General features: G+C 39.8%; 1 long non-coding RNA gene across 2 annotated transcripts; it reads left to right on the top strand.

Moving 5' to 3' along the window:
• The first annotated feature begins 76 nt into the window (after nt 1–76).
• LOC109144537 lies at nt 77–14,904 on the top strand. 2 transcript variants are annotated; one of them, XR_002045362.3, is made up of 4 exons: nt 77–426; nt 906–975; nt 10,765–10,840; nt 12,273–14,904. It is a non-coding gene; the product is annotated as an uncharacterized LOC109144537 (long non-coding RNA). The 2 variants fall into 2 exon arrangements; XR_002045363.3 differs by lacking the exon at nt 906–975.
• The last annotated feature ends 406 nt before the right edge of the window (nt 14,905–15,310 follow it).

The raw sequence follows: 15,310 nt of genomic DNA, 5'->3' as shown, positions 1-15,310 counted from the left end.
TGGACAAGGGCAAGTTCCGCAGGAAAACAGCCGCCATCCTGACCAGCAGCGCTCTGACGTCATAGCCCGTCGGAGACACTGGAGGCGCCATCTTGAGTGAGGGCGCAGCCCCCTCCAGGGGCGGCCCGGCCCCGCCCTGGAGACACCGGGCGCCAATGGGGCGGGAGCTGCTGCTGCAGTCGTGATCCCCTCGTCTCGTCGTCCCCGCGCCCTTTCTCAGGAGGTAGCGGAATGTGGCTGCCTCGGGTTCACGCAGTGACCTCAGGACAACCCCAGGGAAAACGCGTTCCTCGGGGCACGAAGGTTTCATCCTCTTTTCAGTCATAAACGGTGGAATTAAAAAAAAAAAATTCTGCCTTGTTGACTTCAGAATCGTCAAGCACTTTATGTGAAGCGTGCCCTTAAGCTATCCTCTACAAGACCCAGGTATTACAATGATAAATCCTTTTTAATATGAAAGGTGCCAGTGGGAGTCAAGTGTTTCATTGCTGACTTTGACTAGAGAAAACAGGGATATCCTGCTGACATAAATACAACAGTGTTGGTGCATGCTGCATTTGGCTTATGGGCATAAATTTAAGGCTGATTAATCTTCATGAACACACAATACATCAAGCTTGAATTCAAGCTGCATGTTTCTCAGAATTGCCAGAGCCTGTACAGTAAACGCCCCCGTGTGATGAGTGCCCTGCGGGCCCCTGGCAGCCGGAACATGGTCCCCCCAGCCACTGCCGGGTGTCCCGTCTCCTGTACCAGGGGTGACATTCCTCACAGCAGGGCTTGGGACACTGCACGGGCAGCAGCAGAGCCTGTCCGTACTCTGCAGGTACCAGGAGATGAACGAGCGTGTGCTGCAAACTGTGCAGTCACTGAGCTCCCTTTCCCTCCTCCCTTCCGCTCTGCAGACAGCCTGTCCTGTTTCTGGCCGATCTTGGATTCTCGCTGATGGTTGAATGCAGAGGTACAAGTAGCCAGGTAACCCAAATCTGTCTAGAAATTCATGTGTCAGGGGTCAAAATGACACTGATGCCTCTGGATGGCCACAACTGCATATCTGTTCCTCAGCGGTTACTATACATGTCAATGACTGCTGATTTCCTATCCCACTTCTATCACTTCCAACTCTGGTCTGGCAGAATCTAGCTCTGCCATTTTTAAAAAACTGATAACAATACTGAATATAGCCTGCATGCACAAATGCACAGTCATGAAAAACCCTTCTGGCAACAGAAAATTTAACTGGTCATAATGGCACTTAGCAAAAATTCACCAGGTGCAAACAATTCTTCATCTGGCAACAACACTATTAAACTTGGGTTAACCCTTTGCTTATCAACTTCCACTCTGTCTCCTCAGCCTCTTGCTCTTCTGGAAAAGATACACAGGTCATGGCTCAGGGAAGCTGTGAGTTTCCCAGATTCATACTATCTCAGTTTAAATGTCTTAAATTAAACAAAGTTGATCATCCCACACAGATGTTTAAGAATGAGTCCTTATAATGTTGAGAAAAAATGAAGAAATCTTATATTCCCACCCCTTTCTCTTTTTAGTTGTGGGTGGATAACTAGGTGAATCATATTGTATACATAGAGCAACATTGTTGGGATATGAAGTACAGTTGCAACTTGAAGACAAGTTGATTCTATGTTGATGGCCTGGACAGGAGTGCTGGGATTGAGGGTGTGGTGCTTCGGGGTGTGGATGTTTTCCACACTTACATGTGTTCTAAATGGGGCAGTGTCTGTGTATTACAGTGACACTCTGTCAAGATACATACCAGAAGATCAAAACAGGAGAGCAATATTTCACTGGCTAAAAAGCAGTTCTGATATTTTTGCACAATAAAGTTACCTGAAATTGTTAAAAACAAAGTAGTTGACTTGTGGCCTGTTGTAAAGTTTGCCAATGCCGTATCTAAGTTTAAAACCGGGCTAATTTTAGGCTTAGGGTATCAGATATACCAAAGGTACTTCTGGAACATGAACATACGTATCTCAGCAGCTACTCCCTGCTTTCCTGGTGTACTGGGGAGAGGTTCTAGAGGGGTCGGTACACAGTCAGAGCTTAGTACTACCAAGTACTCCCAAGTTTTGGGAGATCATTACAAAGGAATTCTGTCAGCTTCATCTTAGCAGTAAGGTTTGCCATTAAGCAATCAGCCATGAGTGATCTCCAAAAGTTAATATATGAGCATAGTGTCATAGGGACCATTTTTACTACATATAATGCTTCAGATAAAGCATTGTTCCTATTCAGATCATTGTAACACAACTTTGTCTCTCAAACAAAAATGGATGGGAGCATCCAATGGATTTTGTCATAATGCAGACACCTCAAGATTTCAAGCTTTTTTGAAGGGTGGTTGATTACCATGGCCAGGACTTGTATATGGGCCGCTCTGTGGGGCAGATTCCTTTCATTCTCACTACAGCAATTTCTGTTGCTGTGTGCTGTTGTCTCTGGCAGAGTTGAGTTAAGCCTTGTGAAAGACCCAGGGCAGAGGACTATTTACACTGTAAGCTGTTCTCCAGTCATGCAATGCTTATGGACTGACAAAACCGTGTTTCATTGACTCCAACTTGGGGAGTAATATAGTCCTTTTAAGAGATCACAGCTCTTAAATGGTATTTGGATAAATTTCAACATTTAAATCACTGTTTATGTGTCTTCTATAGTAAACAAGAGAAAAACATAATGAAAAAGAGCAAGCTATCAAAATGTGAGGAGAATGGAAACCATCAGAGTTTAATAAAGATGGTATATGCATTGTCACCAAATATCGTGCAATGTTTCCAAAGAGCCTTAAACCATAGTCTCCCCCAAAATATGTACATATTCTGTGGTCAGGTCTGTAGGTTTTTCAAGCCATGTGGCTCTACTGTCTGGTCAGATTCCAGGCTGTTTTCCATGAATATCATGAATAACAGGGCATTGCTAGGACTGCCTAAAACAGCATCAAGAAAGACATACTCACATGCAGTTGACATCTCTGTCCTGATCTTCAATCTGTGTATCTTTTCCTCATGCACAGGGTGGCGGGGTTGTGTACTGCTGGCTGAATTTCAATAATAATACAGTGGCCTCCAGTGCATAAATCCTTTGCTACCACAGAGAAGGAAACAGTGAGCAAACAGGTTAAGTGCAAGGTCATAGGCTTAATGAGGTTTTAAATATTGCAGCTCACAGCATAGGAGAATATAATGACCCTAAATTGAACAAGAGAGTTAAAATAGACTTCTAGGATCAATGATTATTACCAGGGCATGGTAATAAACGCACATTTCTGTATTTTCCTATAATATCTCTCATACAGGGTTTTAAGACAATTTACTAGTGAAGCCCTGTCACCCTCTTCTGATGAAGGTAACTAATACATATGAATTACTTCCCTGCTTTTGTGAATTCATTTCTCTCTTATTTAATAACATACAACAATATTGCAACAACAACTTTTTGGGTCAAAATGTCGCATTTAATCTGAGAAGAAAATGGAAGAATATGAAAAAGAGCTAGAAATTGATGAATATATTAAGGGTAAATGTCTAACATTCACTTCCAAGCACCACAGGAGTCTTAATAGCCTTTTTGCCATTACTTCTTACACAAGTGTTTTCAAGGCAGAGGATACTTTTTTCTCCCTCTTCCTTCACCCGTATAACCAAAGCACAGAACTTTGATGGTTAAATATTACAACAGGACAGTTTTCTTATTTGCAGAATCATTACCATTTCAGACCCTGGCAAAGAAACCTTTCCTATTTCATGAACTGCCAGCAGTTGGGCTTAAACTGAATTGTAAGTGGAAGTGGCTAAGCAAAGGAATAATATTTTTTCTCCCAGCTTTCCTCAGGCTTTCTTTGAATGTCCTCAGGGCTTCCAGTCTGGAAAACTGTACTCTGCACTGCTGCATACTAAGAGCAAAAGGTACACTTTATTAACACCAAAACAATTCTCTTCTGTCATTTTCTTTAGTTTGCTCCGCAAATAAGAAGGATTTATTGTCCCTAGAAGTAACCTATATTTTCATTCTGGAGCTTTGATAACAACTCTAACATTACAAAAAAGATGGTATGGCTGAGATCAAAATGAGCTGCATACACATCCCAGCTCAAAATTAATGTTGACAGAACAGAATGTAGTATGAGACTACACTACTATTTTTAGAATATACAACAGAGAAACAAGGAAGGAATATTCCTGATTGTCTTCAATCTGTTGACAATGAGCTTTTTACAGTGTGAAATTCCATGTGAACAAAAAGAGGTTATGTCAATAAGGGCAAGAAAATGTAATAAGTTCTACATTTTAGTTGTGTAACTGAATCATGTGTCTACTGAAATTGTAATATTAGAGATGAATCTCACTGGGTTTGTATCATCAATAAATCAGGACGTCAAAGCTTTCTGACTCAGATATGCTTAAATAAGATTTTTTTGATGCAGAGCTGCCTTTTTTGTTTGTGTAATACTTGATCATAATATGCAAATGTTTACTGTAAATGAAATTGATCCAAGGAAAGTGCTGTATTCTGCTTGTGGATTTCCCCAGCGAATTGCATCTCTATTCAAATTACAGACTTTTTATCACACTTGCATTTCTTCCACAGGAGAGAAATGCCAGCTTTTTTCTTTTGGCAAAGAGACGAATTGCTCTCTCTGTGTTATCCCTCGTATAAACTCAGGCAAATGCTGACAAACTGCGGAAATAGCAGCTGCACAATGCTGATCCAATTGTCTGAAGTGAATAGAACTGCTGGAAGGCATGGAACTTGTGGAGTGCACTGATTTTCTTGGTCCCTGAAGCCAGGAGAAAACAATTGTTTCAGTGGCAATGCACAGTTTCAGGAAGGTTGAGGTTATGACAAGGGTGGTTAAATGGTGGCTTTTGAGTTACATGTGGATTGTGAACAATTCCAGTACAGCATGTATGCCATATCTGCAGCGTATAATTGGTTAGCTGACTGTGCTTGCACAAAGGCTGCTGGGCAACTCATATTCTCAGCTGAGGAAAAAAAGGGAGCTGGCATTGCTGGGCCTCTTGGGACTCCCTTCCACAAGGAGCTACAGCTTCCTTCAGAGCCATTGTCACCTGTAAATGGCTACCTAAGCTCCCAGAGGGCAGCCCTGCTAGCTGAGACAAAACATTTGTCCAGGACAGTATAATACTGGGCATGGAAAATGTTTATGCCCCTTTTGCCCGTTTTTACCTTAAAACTGCTGCAGCAGCCAAGTGGCATGTTAGACATTACTGCACCATCCCTGGCAGGGCAGTTGGGCAGTGACTTTTTCCTTCTCCTAGCTCCTTTTCTTCTCCTATTCTTAGTCCTATCCTCTTAACCAGTGCTGGAAGAGCAAGTATGCTTATGGCTTGTGCTCAACTACCTGAAGGTGATAGCATTCCGATAGTAGCTAAACAGTCAGGGATTTACTCTTCTACCTTCCCTTGAATGTGATTTTACCACTTCTGTGGGTTATTTTCTCAGACCTGCAAGTACAGGTATGCTCTTATCATTGGTGTCAGTGGAAGGTGCTATCTTGAAGAGCAAGTGCAGGTGCCATGCAGCCAACTGGACAGGGACTTTGTCATTAAACAAGATCATTACTCACTAATCTGGAAGAGACTGAGCAAGGTTTCTCACAGCTACTCCAAATTTATTTCACAGGACTTAACTATATGAATTTACATGCAGTTATGTGCCTAAACGTTGCCACAGTCTCTTGTTCAAGAACAAACAAGTGCAGTTAATTTTACCCAACAATCAACTGCCATGTAAACAAATAAAATTTGGTACTTTTTTTCATTGAATTGTTGTAGTCACTGTCTGTCACCCTGACTTACAATGAGAAGAACTATTGAGGCTAGGGAGGTAGTTGCTGATTTCTGTGGGTTTGCACTCAGGGTAACAGAGTTCTTAGTGTGCAGAATCACAGAGAAGGTGAACTTTCTCATCAAATACAGAGCTACCAGCAGACTTGATAGCTCTTTAAGAAAACTGAAATGTCAGTGCTCATGTTGCAAGCTCGGGCCCGAGTTTAGAGTAAATGTATGATACATTCAAAGCCTGAAGCTGCCTTTTTTTTGCTCATGCAAAAGCAGCAATGAGTGGGTCAGTGAGGTATGCCATGCAGGCTTGGATCATATTTTAAATAGCAATAAAGAGCTTCAAAGTTCTTCAAAGAACTAGAAAAAAGAATTAGGAACTATACTTGCCCTTTGTGAAATAAATGAGGTCACATCTGCAAAACTATGTATTGTATTTTACTACTGCCTCAATGCATCAATTGACTAATTGCAACTAAACAATTTTACAAGTAATGCAGCCATTACATAAGCAAAACCAGAATGAATTCAGCACCACGTGAAGGCAAGTAATCAAATTCCATTGTAACATGACAGGAACTCCGAGTAACAGGAGATGAAATGTAAGGGAAACTGATTTGAGGCAATTTGTACACAGAGATGGCAAAAAGCCCTCTATAGAAATTTTATTTCTTCCTCAACCCAGATTCCAGTCATTTCTCTTTCTAACTCACATACAGACGTCAATTTCTCTGAGAAACTTTGTTCAAATACGTCAACTCAGGTGAAAAATGCATCTCAAAACGGGAACTGTGTTATAATTTTAATTATATAGCAATTGCAAACTGATCACATTGTGTATTGTAAGGCTTTAAAGTATTACCTGTCTGTGGAACACTAATATCAAGGTCCATTCCTGTTATTTATAAACATGGTATAAGCCTAAATTGACTGTCAGCTCTGTTCCCAGAACTCTATAAAAATTGCACATTTAGAATATTTTTCTGAGTAAAGTTACTAATTAGAACTTTTTTTTTGTGTATTACTGGATGCCATTGAGAAGCACCCTTTATCACAATGTTTGGCAAAGTAAATTCCAGTTTATTAAAGAGATTGTTATTTAGTAATTTGGCCAAGGAAAATCTACAGGTCTTCTGAGAAACATCTTAGCACAGGTGGAATAGTTCCCTTTTTTTTCCTAGCAAGCGAGAGTATGTGGTGCTGAGAGTTACATTGTATCCTCATGCAATATTAGCTTCTCAAGAAAGTTCTCAGAATATATTAAGACATAAGATGGTATAGCTGTGATTACTTGAGACCATAAAACCTTGTCTTGTTTGTCATTCCTACTCCTATATTCCTGTGCAATGCTTCCAGCTTCCTTTCAGAAGCTAAAACAACAGAGACAAAGCTTGCGTCCTGATTGACTGATGGGGTACTGAAAATTATTAGTAGGCCTTACAAACATCATTGATTTTTTTAAAAAACTCCTCAAATACTAGCACCTCATCTTTGTATTTGAAACAAGCATTTGTCTGTTTGTTGTGTTAAATGTAGGTAGGCATCTACACATTCACTTCAACAAGGGCACCAGGCACTGTTATAAGGATTTCGTAAAAATCCGTCCTTTAGAATCTTGTAAGTAATCTCTTGGATGTCCTACAGGCTTGCCTTCATAAAGCTTTCAACATTGAGTTGAGTGGGCTGCATGTGTGTGAAGCTGCCTTGATTGAAACGCCAATATTCTCTCTTTCTCTGGGCTCTGAAATTTACTACTGCAATAAAACAGAAGCATTCCCTTGCATACAAACTGAAGTGGCTATGAAGAACAACTACTGAAGCCCCTCATTTATTTCATGGTTTCAGTGTAATTGACATCAGCATTCAATCCTTTCTACTGGCCTATTCATTGTCTCCCTCTCCTGGAGATTCGGTCTGGTTTCAGTGTGTGGATACAATATGCCAGCTAGCAAGAATTTCTCCTGCTTCTTTGCAGTCCCATGAGATATTTTTCTCTCTCATAGAAGATATTAGCAGAATTCTATAAGCTATGAACACCTGCGACCTTGCAAAGCTTTGTTTATGGTACAGTAGAAAAATATTTTGACAATGGATGTTTTAGGATTTCAGCCAATCACCCCAAGGGGTGGCTGATCCTTTGACCAATTAGACTATGAAGAAAAAAGTCTATAAAAGAGTTTGTAAAATAATTAAATAAAGGGATCTTGCTGCACAATTCCTGCCTGTTGGATGTCTCTTCTCCCTATCACTGTGGGACACTGTGATATCAGTGTACTACAAATTCATTACTGAACTGCAGCACCTTCCCTCTCTAAAAGGAAGGGGAAAGAAGAAATCACCCTGTAATTACAAGAAAAGCATCTTTTACTTTTTTTTAGCTCTTAGTTATTTCCAGTAATACTTACAGCAAGCAACCAACACCACCTCCCACATCTCCCAGTCCAAGACTCTATGTTAAGAGGATATTTATCTTTCTTTCTGACCCCAAAGAACCAGTGCCAGAGACACCCTAATACAAATATTTCTTAATAATTCATGGAATGATTGATGGGCAAAAAATATTGCAAATTATGTATTTTTGGTGTATTATTTAATCAGCAGGAATACAAATGCTCTTTTTATAGAGGACATGAATAATTTATTTTAGTACTAAAGGCTGAGAATTCCTGTAATGCATAATTTGCAAGAATGATGCAATGAGCTCTAACCAGAGACTGGGAAACAATGAGAGGAAAATGATGAAGGGCCACTGGTACCCACTGGTCCTTGCATAAGAATGGGGACCAAAAAGTGTTTGAAATTAATACAGAAGAGCTGGTGTGGCATAAAATAAAGAGAGAAAGAGGGCAGATTGGGAAAAATCTTGCTTCACTTGGGGAAATAACAGCAAATATTACCTGTAGAGATTATGAAGAATTACATGGGAGGGCACATGGAACATGGAATGTAGCCACCAGATGAAAGCAATTTTATGGGGAAAAGTGTTAGGAGAAGGATGTGGTAACATTTTTCTGTAGTACAGGCAGTATTTTTTAATATTGAATACACAACAGAAGGCTCTTTTTAGCATAGTGCAGACTGTGTGGGAAAATGGTCCCCCCAAAACCTGGCATTTTGGTATCTCTCTCCTGTTCACAGGACACATCCTCTTCTTTAGCTATCTGTGGCATTTATAAGATAGTAATTGTTACTTGTGGGGACCACATAGCCTTAGAGCTCAGCTGAGGTATGGATGGTATTGTGGAATAAGATGATTATGAACTCTAGGATAAACACTAAGAAACCAGTAATTTATTCCACAGTTGCAGCTTACCACATTTCTAAAATGCATCAAAAATGTGGTAAAAGCTAGGGGATTCTGCCAGCAGGTTTTCACAGCAGATGCCACATATGATGTGGCTTTGACAGATGCTATAGAGCATGGGGACTTCTGGTGAGAGCAGAACCATTTGTAAGATAAAACGTTTATTGTGACTTCTGTAGCTGAGAACTTAGAAAACGCCTAATTCCCCACATTACCACTGGCTGAGAGGAAAAACAGTCTCAGTCACCACTGTGGACTTGGATCCCATGGTGCCATATGGCTAGAAGTCAGTAGATTCGAAGTAGCTGAACCCAATCAAAAAAGTGAGGGATATCATAGATGTTCTGTTTCTACTCCATTCAGTGGACATTTCCTAAGTATTCGAGGGGGGAAAAAGTAAGTAGAGGTACTTACTATGTGAAAATATCTACAGAATCTAAAGCTGTGCAAAAGAACACTCTGCTACTAAATTATATAATAGTGTGTATCACTCATTCATTAAATATCAAGAAATAATTTAAAGTTTTCTGCAATTTGGCATGCTCCTGAAATTATATCCATTCCCCTGTTTTTTGGTTTGGTTGTTTTTTGTTTTTTTTGTTGTTGTTGTTGTATACACCTGTAAGGATAGTTTTATAGGCTTTCTTTGGTTTAAACTCTTGACGTAAAAATTTTTCTTAGCGCTGATTAACTTTAAGAGAAAATGGAAGATCAGTGGATGGACCATAATTTGACATGATTATCAGGAATGGAAACCAGAAAGATTTTTAAAAGTGAGAATAAACTCTTTCTTTGACAGATTAGCTGCTGGTTTCTAAATCTTGTTTCTGAGAGAAGAGTACACATGAGGGTGACATGAGGTCCTCTCTCCACCTAGCTGTTAGCAGACTTGCAAAAAGTCCAGTCATCCCTTCACTAGCTCTCCTGCCCTGTTTTTGAGCTGCAAGGTGTAGTAGGGAGACATGGGCTTTGGATGCAACTTTGCTGATGTTGATTGAACACTAACTCAGTAGGCGGGATTTCAACCCATGTGACCCAGTCAAGTGCTGGACATGGGGTAGTCCTCGATGTTAAGGTGGAGATTGCTCAGTAGCATTTTATGTCTGCAACAAAAAAACCCTTCCATCAAATTTTTATGGGTAATTGATGTGTTACTCCTTCTTTGCTGGGTCAGAAGTAGTGGCCTGACCTTAAATATATCACTGTCCTCTTGCTGTATGCATTTTCCCGCTCTAACAGAAAGCAAGGAGCTTTTCAGATTCTGAACCTAAAATAATGAGAATATGCTTAGGCTTATGAAACATGTTCCCTAGTATAGTGTCATTAATAAAAATCAGAACAAATGTACTTTAGAATAAATGAACGAATGAAATTTAAGACTGATACTGCAAAATAAATTTGAACTGTTTTTTTTTTTGGTGGGGGAATTCATTGGGCTGTGAAAATTAATCACACTGTGCATAGTATCCAACTGGTATGCATTACTCACTGCAAAATAATTCTGTTGTTTTGAACTTTGCATGTATACTGGATTGATTCAATGTTTATTGATATTTTTGGTTTGCATCTCCTTTATGTTTATGCCTACCAGATGGTCTTTATTTGTCATAGTATTTCTTAGGATTTTGTTTTCTATCTCAGATTTGAGTGTCTGCATGATGAAGATGTGAAAGAAGAAACTGAGCGATATTGAACATCACAGATGAGATTGATAAGGGTAAAGAAAGCACATTATGATTACAAATAATAGTGTAAGAGAAAAGCCTGAACTGATCTGTATTTTGGCTCTAGGGATAAGATTCTCAAGCAAAATGTATATCTTAGGGTGTTCCTAGTGTTGAATTTGGGGATTTAAATTTAAAAGAAGCTAAAGTAGATCCTTTTCTAAGATTTTTTTTCAGTAGCACAACTTTTTTTCTTCTTCACAAGCCTTTAAAATCTCATTGCCCAAGACATTTACACAGAGAAGCCCTATGTGCCTAACACTGGATTATAAGCATAATACAGGAGCTGTATAAGAACCAATATCTGCCTAACCCTTTCAGTCTCTCCACCTCAGAAGAGTAGACTGGTTTGTATCAGATCCACTGAGCCAAGGTTCAGTGCTCACTGTTGAGGTGAGGACTGGTTGAGGCAAGGGGGCTTCTTGTATGGGAAACAAATTCCACCCCTTCATTTGCAGGAGGGGACACTGATGTCTACAGTATGGTTTCCTTTGGCAATATTGATCTTTCCTCCCCACCCCCTCCCCCTTCCTTTCCCAATCCCTTCCTGAAATAGCAAGGACACACAAAAATTTTGGAATCCATGAGAAATCTTTCATCATTTCAGATAATGGAATAGTCTTTTCCAGTCTTTAATGGCTGAAGCTTTATGAAGAGAAGCTAGGTCATATGTCCTCAAAAAGATTTTTCCCACAGAGGATACTGGAAGAGCTTTTGGCAAATTTCCAGCAAAAGGACACCTTGCTAGAAGTGATAATCCTTCCATGGACAGACATAGAAACTGGCATGAAAACTCCTGGGTCTGTTAATCTTACAAAATTTAGCTAATAGTCAGAGATATGCTCTTCATGCAAAGTCAACCAAATATAGTGAACACAGTTCCATAAATATATATAGTGAGCATAAAAGCAAATAATAGCCTTAGATAAACCCGGGACACAAAAATACAAGCTCCAAAAGTCCTTTGTTTCTGTCTTAAAGCTAACTGAATTATTTTCCTTCAACTGTGAATCAGTAAATCTCAAGACAAGATGCGCGAGGAAAGCTAAAATAAATTGAGTTTGAGACCATAGACCATTGTCTCAAAAAGACACAATGTGAACAGGAATTAGTTATATCTATATATATAGCAATTTGTTAAAGTTTAACAGTGAATAAAAGGAGGCTGTGATACCAATTACTTGGTGTAGACTAGAAGAGGAAAATTGTTTTCTGGTAAACCAAATTAAATCCAGAGTGACCAGAGAAGATGGTAGATGAAGTTGGTGGTGAAAGATATCCAATAATTAAGTCTGTCTTTTGGTAATGGCAATATTAACAGCAGTCATGTTTAGAAGTCTCTCACTGTAATAAACTGAGTTTTGACTGTAGTCTTCACTTCTTTCACAGAGTAGATTGAAATAAACTTCTTATTTTCTCACCCAGAATATGGCTCTTACCATTGGGAAGTATTTAGGGGTACTGAAGAAGGATCAGAAATTGTTCTATGAAAGGAAGAAGGGAGGACAAAGCAAAGACTGGAAGATTTGGAAACCCTGAAAACAGACACCAGATATTTGCCATGCACAACAAAAAGAGCAAAAGGGTTGGGCAGCAGCTCTGATGCCTGATTAAGGCTGTTGTATGTCTATACTGTACATTATAAAGAGCTGATAACCATATATTAGTGACTGGTGTTAAGTTGATCTTTTGCATGTAATGTGTTATTCAAGCAGTTTCCCCAATAATGTGACACATGTTTAAGGAGACCACAGGAAAAAAAAGACTAGTGACCTTTCTGTCCTTCAGCAGATAAAAATTTTATCATACCTTTTCTATTTCTTTATTCTATATTGACAGCTTGCCTCCCCATGTGGTCAAGTTCTCCTGAACGAATTTTGATTTTGTAGAGTTACTACCAAAGCTGTAATCACAGCTGGGTTGAACACCATGCCTCACCAGCCCAAGGCAACTCAAATTCATTGTTTCGTGGGACCCAGTGGCAAACATAATTTACAGCATCCCTGACCCTGTTGAAAACACTCCTTTTTTCCTGACCTCTTTCAGTTTGAAGAAGATAAAAGCTGTCACAGTTCTCTTCAGGCAGTAACTTTTCAATAGCCATTGGTGAAAAGCACTATATTTAAAGTTCTGTGCTTTCTTATATGGAACAACGTAGACTTTTGGGGAAGTACACAATCCTTTTGTAAAGTTCTTTCTCACTAATCTACAGCTCTGCTATTAAAGGTATCCTTGGAGAGATTTAGGAAAGCAATTGTTTGCTCCACTTCAAATTAAAAGAAATAAAGAAAAGGACGTGAATTCAGCACTGTTATTATCTCAATAACAGGAGTGGTATATACTTTGTCATAAATATATTTTCTTGTGTTGGAGTGGGCAACAATTTTTTTTCTCCTAAAAATAACCTTCACTCTTTTGCACAGCTCTCCTCTGGCCTGTAGGTGTCATAGTCAGAATATGGATGAAATAGATAAATATTAGTCTACTTACATGAAATAACTTTCTGAAAAGCAATGTTGTTGTTAGATAAGCACTGTTATTTATTGAAACTTTGTAAGTGGAGAAACAACTCTAGTATGTAGACAATATAATGGATTTCACTGCACATTCTCTATCTACGAAGATGAAGTTTCTCATGTTTCTTGGGTAAAAAACCATTTTTCTCAAAATTCTTAACTTGATGCCTCCAGCTCTGAACTTGCCTGTCTTGATCCCGCTCTTTGTCCATTTTTCCTTTCACCCTTGCTTCTTAATATCTAACTCAGATAAGACCCAGAGAAGTGACTGAAAATATTAAAGAGCAGCAAGTTCCTATGCTAGGAGTAGAGTGTTGGACTGTAGGTGTAATAAAGCCACAGGATGAAGCACCAGTGAATGCTTGGGAAAGCCGCCTGGCCAGTATGGTGGTCAGGACCAATTCCATGATGGAGTGATGGCAACAGTCAGCAATGGAAGACCAACAGATGTCATCTATCAAGACTTCTGTAAGGCCTTTGACATGGTACCACAAGATATCCTTATCTCCAAATTGGAGGGACATGGATTTGATGGATGGACTCTCCAGTGGATAAGGAATTGGCTGGATGGACGTAGCCAGAAAGTTGTGGTCAATGGCTCTATGTCCAGGGAGAGGTCAGTGATCAGTGGTGTCCCTCAGGGCTCTGTCTTGGGATGGTGCTCTTTATCAATGAAATAGTGAGATCAAGTGCACCCTCAGCAAGTTTAGAGATCTGTGAACTTGAACAGTGCAGTTGGCACAATAGAAAGATGGGCATCCATGGGACATGGACAAACTTGATAAGTGGGCCCATAGAAATCCCATTAAGTTCAACAAATCCAGGTACAAAGTGCTGCCCCTGCGTTGGGGCAATCCCAGACAAGAGTCCAGACTGGGAGAAGAACTTGCTGAGAGCAGCCCTGCTGAGAAGGACTTGGAGGTTCTGGTGGATGAAAAGCTGGACACAAGCCAAGGAATCCACTTGCAGCCCAGAAGGCCAATGGTATCCTGGGCATTATCAAAAGAGGGGTGGCCAGCAAATCAAGGTAGTTGATTGTCCCCGTCTACTCTGCCCTCATGGGACCCCACTTCACCATGCACTTTACTCCTGACTGTTACCCATTAATCAGCTCTAACACATAGAACACCATGTGCTGGGAGATTATGAAGAGTTTTGCTTGTTTTCTAAGACACCTCCATCCCAGACACTAGATATGTCTGCCAGACACTATATGCTATTAGGAGGAAACTGGAAGGGGGGTTGCCTTGTGGTCTCTTATTTCAGTCTGTTGGTGGGCAGTCTGGTAAGAAAGTGGTGCTGAAACTTACTGTGTACCTTGCCACTGGCACCGTGCTTGAATTGCTGTTGAAGGTAAAGGTGCTCAAAGTCAGCTATTTAATTGTGAAAGAGCGGGACATAAGGCTACTACCCATCATTTACAATGGAAAGAATATTAGTTTAAGTTTTGGAAATCTGGGGTTAGTTCTGGATATACCCACAAAGCTCGCAAATTGTTCTGATATACACAAGTCTGAGTTTTGTAGAGAGTTTTATTTTTCTTATTGCTCAAACTAATATTGGCTGAATAAAGAGGTCCTGCCTGTCCATCTGCTGTAGAAGTGTGTTTGACTTTGTTATGCAAAGTTTCACTCTGGCTAAACTAGAAGTGTGAGTGGCATTAGGAATCATAGTATGCTCTGCCTATGTTTGAAGGCTACATCTAAGGCATGTTTCTTATTCTGCCCTTCGGAAGATCTCCATGTTTTTCAGAGTGACAGGGACACGATACGGCTCACTTCATACAACTTTATGTTTCTTTTGTATAGATATTTACACATCTGAAGAAGTCATACTCTGCTCCCCTTATAGATATTGGGTATAAATAAGACAATTTAAAGGCATGATTTTTGACACAGATATTTGTTTCAAAATTTTGTCTGTTTTTCCTCCATGACTCTAAAGGTG

This window comes from Corvus cornix, chromosome 2 (genome assembly GCF_000738735.6).
Source record: "Corvus cornix cornix isolate S_Up_H32 chromosome 2, ASM73873v5, whole genome shotgun sequence".
NCBI lineage: Eukaryota > Metazoa > Chordata > Aves > Passeriformes > Corvidae > Corvus > Corvus cornix.
This window is presented reverse-complemented; position numbering and strand designations above follow the sequence as displayed.